Raw genomic sequence first — 7,291 nt, 5'->3', positions numbered from 1 at the left:
TTAAAAGTGTCTGCCGCGTCATTTTAGAGACCGGGACGACGGTAGCCTGGATTCATGCCTCCACGAGGTGGGGTGTTCACTCTACCCTCACTCCTTACATTTTTCTCAGCTTCCCCTCTCACTCCAGAAAATCACATTTTTACCCACGTTTTTTTCCCGCCGAAAGAGGCGCTTATTTTACACTGCACATGCGCAGTAAATCCTTTACTGCTGCGACACCTACTGGATGGATCAAGCAGTTGGTCACCATGTTTGTCGCTTAGGGTACACAAGAAATTTATCGGATTTTATGGTAAGTTTTGACTTTATCGCGGATGGAAAAACAGATTTTGATGCAAACAACGCGGATTTTAATTATTTATAACTAAAATCAGTGATATCGCGTTACTGATCCCATAAGGGCGTATCCTAAAAAAAACTACCCTTGAAAAGGTATAAGGGCGTACGAAAAAATTTTTTTTAATGCATAAAAATGATAAAAATGTTTTTTTTTTTTTTTTCAAATTTGAAATTAACTTTGATCAAAATTTTTTGGTATTTGAAATTTGTGATAATTTCTTTATTCATTACGATGAAAAATAGTTTTTTTAATTTAAAAAAAATAATTTCTCTAATTTTGAAGTTAATAAAGAATTATTTGAGACAATATTTGTTAAAACTCGTTTTAAAAATTAAAAAACTTACTTTTATTCAAAATGATCACTTTCAATCACAAATAAAGTGATCAAATTTGAAAGAAAAAATTTTTCATCATTTCTATGCATACTTGATTCAATAATTTTTCATCTTTATTCAAGACACTGAAACTTTTCAGAATTATTTTATTGGTACAAGAATTTTTCTCTTCGTTCAAATAAATTTTATTTTCTAAGTATATTTTTAATTTTTTTCACTTTAAAAAATTAAAAAAAATATATTTTCTTGTCTAGATTTTTACGTATATTTTTCAAACATCGATTTATAAAATTTTTTTCTTCCAATAGCATGAAAAACTGAACAAGTAAAATTATAAAATAAACAAGCATACAAATATTCTTGAAAAAAATTTATTAAGAATTAAGAAAAGTTTATTCATATTATATCTAATTAAATCCTTCATACTCCTAACAAGCTCATTTCAAGATTATCTGCCTAATAAACTTCACAAAGGCTCAACGTACATACTTAAAGTTCGTCCAGATTTAACTTAGCTCTAAGAAGTAGTTAAATTTTTTTTTTTAACTCATTCTTTACCTAAATAGATATCATTAAAATATAAAACATTTTAAAGTATAATTAATAGCCTTATTGAACCAAAAGTGTTAGATCCTTATATAAAATTGAGATGAAATGTATGTGGCATCAAACTATTCGTAACGTGATTGGTCGAATATATCATGAGCATGAAAATATATGCAAACGCTATAGTAAGGCGCGCGCAAATTTGAATTCTAGTTGAAAATTAAAAACATAAAAAATGCGTATTAGTATACCATCAGAGATATACATTATCAATTAGCTGACCATCAACAAGCTAGCATTCTTTTTTACCGAGGACTTTGCCAAGAGATGTCGCAGTACCGTCGAAAAAAACTTCCGATGACGAAATATTCACTAATCACCAATCAGGAATCACTTATTAACCCTTGTGCAGAAAATGAAAATTTCTTCGCGAAGCAATCTTGATGCAAAGTCTTCGAGACTACTCAGCTTTGTAAATAGCATTTTGTAACTCGAAATAAGTAATTTTCCAAGTAATAAATTACCTCGAATAGAATTAAACCACCCAGCAAATGATTTGACAGGATACATACTGAGATATATATCTATTCATCTGTATAACCGAGTGGCCTAAGGCAATTCTCGGCGTCATTGTCTCTCTCGTATCATATGGGTGGCAGGTAGTTACCGAGTTAGTTGATTGGTTGCCTACAGGGAGCGAGTTAGTGTGAAGTAGATTTAACGGAGTATATCGTATATCGTATAGCTGAGTGTATAATAGCAATAGCAGAGGTAGAACCATGGAACCGAGTAATGGGTATATATCCTATCCGTGCACACAGCACAACACAACACAGGAGCACACACCACCGGTGTGCATGTGTGTGAGTCTGGTGATGTTATAATAGAATACCGATGTTAGTAATATCATCGCTAACATAACCACATATTCCTGGTCTGTGTGCTGGTGCAGTCGTAGACGTAGACCTACCAACCGATTGACCGGTCGAGCTGAAGCTCAGTCCAACCAATTTGCATCACATTGTCTGTTCGTTATGGCTCCATCTGTCTCGTCAGATACGCACTGGTCTCTTTTTCGAACACGAACACAACCATCCAAGCAACATCCAATTCATCCAATCAGAAGCATCCCCAAAATTCACACGCGCTTACTTTCGAGCTTTCGTTCTTGTTACTTGTTACTTATTACTCTCTTCTCTCCTCAATTCACTCAAAGTTATCATTATCATTATCAATCATTATCATTATGAGCTTATTGGCTCTTCTCTGCACCCCCGATTCGATCAAACTCCATACCGCAGAATCTAATTATAGGATCGTTATCGTTTTTATTAACTTCCAAGCTCCCTTTGTGTTTCTTTTGGTAACTTCATTTTTTTTTTTTTTTTTTCGGACGTTATTGTATTTTAATACGAAAATGAAAAATTTGAGGCGCTCAACTGCCAATAAGTATAACGAAAACCAGTCTTGCTTTGGTGTGCTTTACCCTTTGTTTTGATAAAAAGGTTGTAATTGTTAATATTTAGAAGGGCTTTGAAAAAATTTTTGTTTATTCTGGAAACAATAGTGTATTGAAGACTCAAGCACGAGCGTTGATCTTTAGACTTTAGACTCTTTTAAAGCTCTTGAGCTTTTGTCTTAGTACACACGTCGCCGAACCCATCACTCAGAACTCCCCTAGAGGTTCACTTAAAAATATCAACTAAATAACTTTATTTATTATTAACGCGTCAATCTTGTTATGAGTTGGGTTTTTTAATTTTTAAACGGGGTTAAGAATTTAGAACTTTAAAAAATTTTTTATTATATTCAATTTATATTAGATTTATTATTATTAATATTTTTCCTTGGAATTTTTGGCAAGTCAAATTAAAACATGGAATAGATTATTAATTTTATAAAACTTATTACTCATTTATTAATTTTTAAAAATTAATAATTGGCCTAGACCGGGAATCGAACCCAGATATTTTAGTTACATGCTAAGAGCTTTTCCAGTTAAGCTATAGAAGAATTTGTAAACATTTAAGAAGCTATATTTATTATTAACAAATATTTATTAATTGTAAGGACTCGTTTTTATATTGAATTTATAATAATTATTATAATATTTTATTGTAATAAATATACTGAAAAAAATTTTTTTGAAAAAAAAGTTTAGTGAAAATTTTTTTCACTCCAGCAAAGATATGAGCACATCCAGATGTTACACTCATCAAGAGCTTTCATTTAAGTACCCACATCAATTTTTCATATATTTATATATATTATATATATGTATATATGAAAAATATATGAAAAAATGCATGTGGGTACTCAAATGAAAGGTCTTAATGAGTGTAACATCGGGATGAGCTTATACCTTTAAAAATGTCAATATTTCACAGGATACAAGGTTATTTCCTAATTATGTCTCTATAGAGATATTTTCGAATGTAGCCTAAATACTTATAATAATAAATTGACTATCGGTGAAAATAAAATGAAACCTTGAAGAGGCACAAATTCAAGTCAAGACCTTTGCAATGAGACTAAATTTCAATAACAAAACCGATTTTATCATATGACTAAAATACTTAAAAATATTTTGTATTCTGGGTGGAAAAAAACTTTTGTTTTTAGTGGACAAGTTTAACTAAATTTCTTAAAAAAAAAAAAAAAAAAAAAAAAAAACCGTCATTTATTTGAATCATTAAATTTATCAGTAAAATATTAATAAGCTTAATCATTCCATTTATAATAAATGCTTCGAATTAAATTAAACCATCACCCGAAGGCCTAAAGCAGACGTTTCTTTGTTATAACGAGTTTTAAGATTCTCACTCGTTATACTTAAATTTTCAGAACGTCGGTACTCGCTAACAGAGTTTGAGAAAGTAATAATTTAAAGGATCCGTAGTGAATCTTCCATGATGATGTTTACCCAAGAAAACTCTTTCCACTTCACCGTATATATATTAAACATTTTGTAAGTGTAAGTGTAAGCTTTGAGAAACGAGAGCTATAAATTTATATCAGTCATAAAATATATATTTAAGATATTGACAACTGAAGAACCCATGTCCTGCCGAGTAGTATTATAAACTCTCGGGAGATTAAAATCCGAGTATCCTTCGGTATCCTGTCATTCATCTTAAAAGTGATCTTAATCTGACCAGCCTCGGGTGGGAGGAAAAAGCTCCGATCAAATTATGACCGTAGGAGTAGCAGTAGCAGTAGCTGCACTGTCCATGTTACAGATCACGTCAAAGATCTCAAAAAGGAAAAAGAAAAAGCAATAAGCGAAATAACAAAACTTAGTATCCATATGAGTAAAGAGTAAACGAAATAAAACTAAAAGTATATTGGTAAGATGTCTGAGTCCTTCCCCTTGGCTGGTCTCCCACGGGCACAGCGCCCTCCCAGGCTCTCTGTCTGGGAAAGGAGTGAGGAGGAATGGAAGATGGCGTAGCACCCGTCTCTACAATTCAGAAACCCCGACCTGAGAGTGAGACCGCGGGCGCAGTCTCTCTTCGTCTTTCAGCGGAGGGTAACCAACCCCCAGCTACTTATTCGCGAGTAAGTGAGTAAGAGCGTCCCTATTTACTCCCTTCGGTTCCACAGTCAGTAGTTGAGCTTTCATAGCAGCCTCCTTCCCTCGCCTCACTTCCGTAATGCCCCTCGTTGCATTTTAAATCAAAGCCCGGAGGTAACGCAATCACCAAGCATCACGACGCTTCCACAATTTTCTACTTTAAGCTACTTTATGTATTAGCATCTCCCCTTTCTTCGCGCCCACCATTTGTCCTTTGCTCACCCAAAGTACCTGCTGCTCCCATCACTTGGACATCCCTACCTAATCCCTTCAGAGTCCTGTCCTTTTCATCAACCCTTACTCCTATCTTGTGTCTGCGTCTCTATTCCGTCTGCATTACATCCCATTACTGTTTTACACGTAATGTCATCTGGGAGCCAAAACTCCAGACATCCTTGCGACAGTCAATGCCTTTTTCTAATCAGGTTACCTTGTTGCTCAAACTTATCAAACTTAACGTATCAAAAACTGATCAAGAGCTTCTGATTACAATCAGAACCTGATCATGAGCTTCTGATTATGATCAAAATGATTTGGTCAATTATAAGATCAAATTTGGAAGACAGAAGTTGGCAATTTGATCCAGGATGACTTTTGGAGAAATATTTTCCGTCCCATAACTGCTTAAATAGCTAAAACAAGCAAATCTAACAAAACAAAAAGAGATAGAATGTTTGCTGACAATTGCCGAGTGACAGCATTACCGAAATAAGTGTATTTGTCATTCCGTTATTTGGCCAATAAAACCACGTGGGTTTTCACCCCCTTCCGTATCCGTGTCGAACTATCTGTCGTGCTGTTAGATGTTATAGTGTAACAGCAAGTGGGGACGTGATGTGGATCACCGCCTACATTATGGAGGACGCAAGCGCGGCACGCCTATCAAACGCACGCTTTCGGTCCAGTTAGTGGATGCTGTATCTGGATAGACACGCGCTGATACTTGTCGGGCAAAGCTTCTTCAGATCTTAACCCAGTCGTCTCAGGTCTGTCTCAGATTATAACCGTGCCACCAATTAGTGATAGTGATACTACCGGTGGATTCAGTGACAAAGGTGCAATGACATATTCAAATCAGTTATAATCTGGTGTGTCTGTTGGTAATCTGCTACAGGTGATGTTGGATTGTTACCATTTGTTGTAGTATTATTGTTACCGTTTGTTGTCACCATCCTCAGACACGGGATTTGAAGGTTTGTTGAAGTGCGTCGGGAACGACGCTTGCAGCAACGACGAATTCAACCAGGATAGCAGGCGAATCTGGAGGTCCTGGGAGTTCCGCGAAGTCGCGGTGGAAATCGGAAAAGTGTTGTTCAGCCACGAGTCCAGGATTCTCACCCCCGGCGGTGGTGCTGTCTCGCCCGGAGGCACTCAGCCTCCTGCGAGCCCACCAACCGGACACTATTCACAGCACAGTCCACCACTTATCAAGGTATTTATTCTGGTTATTTCACCTCTTTAAAGCTTAAAAGCAACTTGTCCAACCTATGTCAGGTCAGGAACGTCATTGTCCTCTAAGATTAAGTGGTCACGTACTTTTTGCGTTAGCTTTGCTCAGAAACTGGCAAAAGATCCTAACGACTATAAATTATGACGGGTATAAGGTATAAAGATAGCTGTCAGATACAATTTTAGTGAGACTTTATCCCCAGAAAGGAATCTCCGGGGACTTGGCATCAACAGAGGCAGCTGTCTGCGGGTGGATAAGCTTTTCGCCAGCACTAAAGCTCATCGGAACTTTTACCACAAATCATTTATCCTTTTATTTCGTTGTCCAATGTAAGACTAATAGAGTTATTAAAGATTCTGAAGTATCCAGGCCTCTTAGGAGAAATCGTTGCAATTGTGCCATCAAAAAATAGCCCTTCCATTAAGACATGGAATATGCCTTGCATTAAATGTTTTCACTGGATACATGATATGATAAATTAAATTCGATGAAGGAATTTAATAAACTTAGTGCTGCTAGTGCGAGTTAGTGGCGCACGTCTGCCGTCCAATACTACCAACTTAACCTCATTAATAAATTAATTAGATATTATTGTGTTGGTAGCCGGGCAGCTGCGGGATTCCGCCGCCCTCATTCCTCCATCTTATTCTAAAGTATAACCTTTCTCTCTTAAACTCATGAGTGTAATTTGTACACTTAAATCTTAACTTATATTACGAACGTTACACATACCCAACACTAACTTTGAAAGAGAGAGGAGAGGGACTAAGACAATAAACAACAGCCCGCAGATGATGCTTTAGAATGTACCAACGAAACGGGTCCTGACCTACTGACGTCACTTTTCACAATGTCGCGCTCCTCACCAAGATAGTTATTATGTGGAGCTACTTGGATGAAATTAATCACGTATCAACTGCGTGAATTAAAATGATGTCCTGGTAAATGCTCGTTGATTCAATTGGCGATGAGCTTAATATAGATTTTTTACATTCTTGGCGCTAGTCTCCGTTGCTTTTATTCTATTCAAATCTTTTCAATTGTTC

At 35.8% G+C, this 7,291-nt stretch overlaps 1 protein-coding gene across 1 annotated transcript in view; it reads left to right on the top strand.

Moving 5' to 3' along the window:
- Positions 1–5,957: 5,957 nt before the first annotated feature.
- Drgx (Dorsal root ganglia homeobox) overlaps positions 5,958–7,291 on the top strand; it is a 41,954-nt gene continuing 40,620 nt past the window's right edge. The window contains exon 1 of the mRNA XM_074241663.1: positions 5,958–6,227. The gene's annotated coding sequence lies outside the window, so the exon portion shown is untranslated. The remainder of the gene's footprint in view (positions 6,228–7,291) is intronic.

The sequence above is a fragment of the Cotesia typhae genome, unplaced genomic scaffold, assembly GCF_013202065.1.
Source record: "Cotesia typhae breed Kobodo isofemale line unplaced genomic scaffold, CoteBio_Ctyphae contig_36, whole genome shotgun sequence".
NCBI classification, from domain to species: Eukaryota; Metazoa; Arthropoda; class Insecta; order Hymenoptera; family Braconidae; genus Cotesia; species Cotesia typhae.
This window is presented reverse-complemented; position numbering and strand designations above follow the sequence as displayed.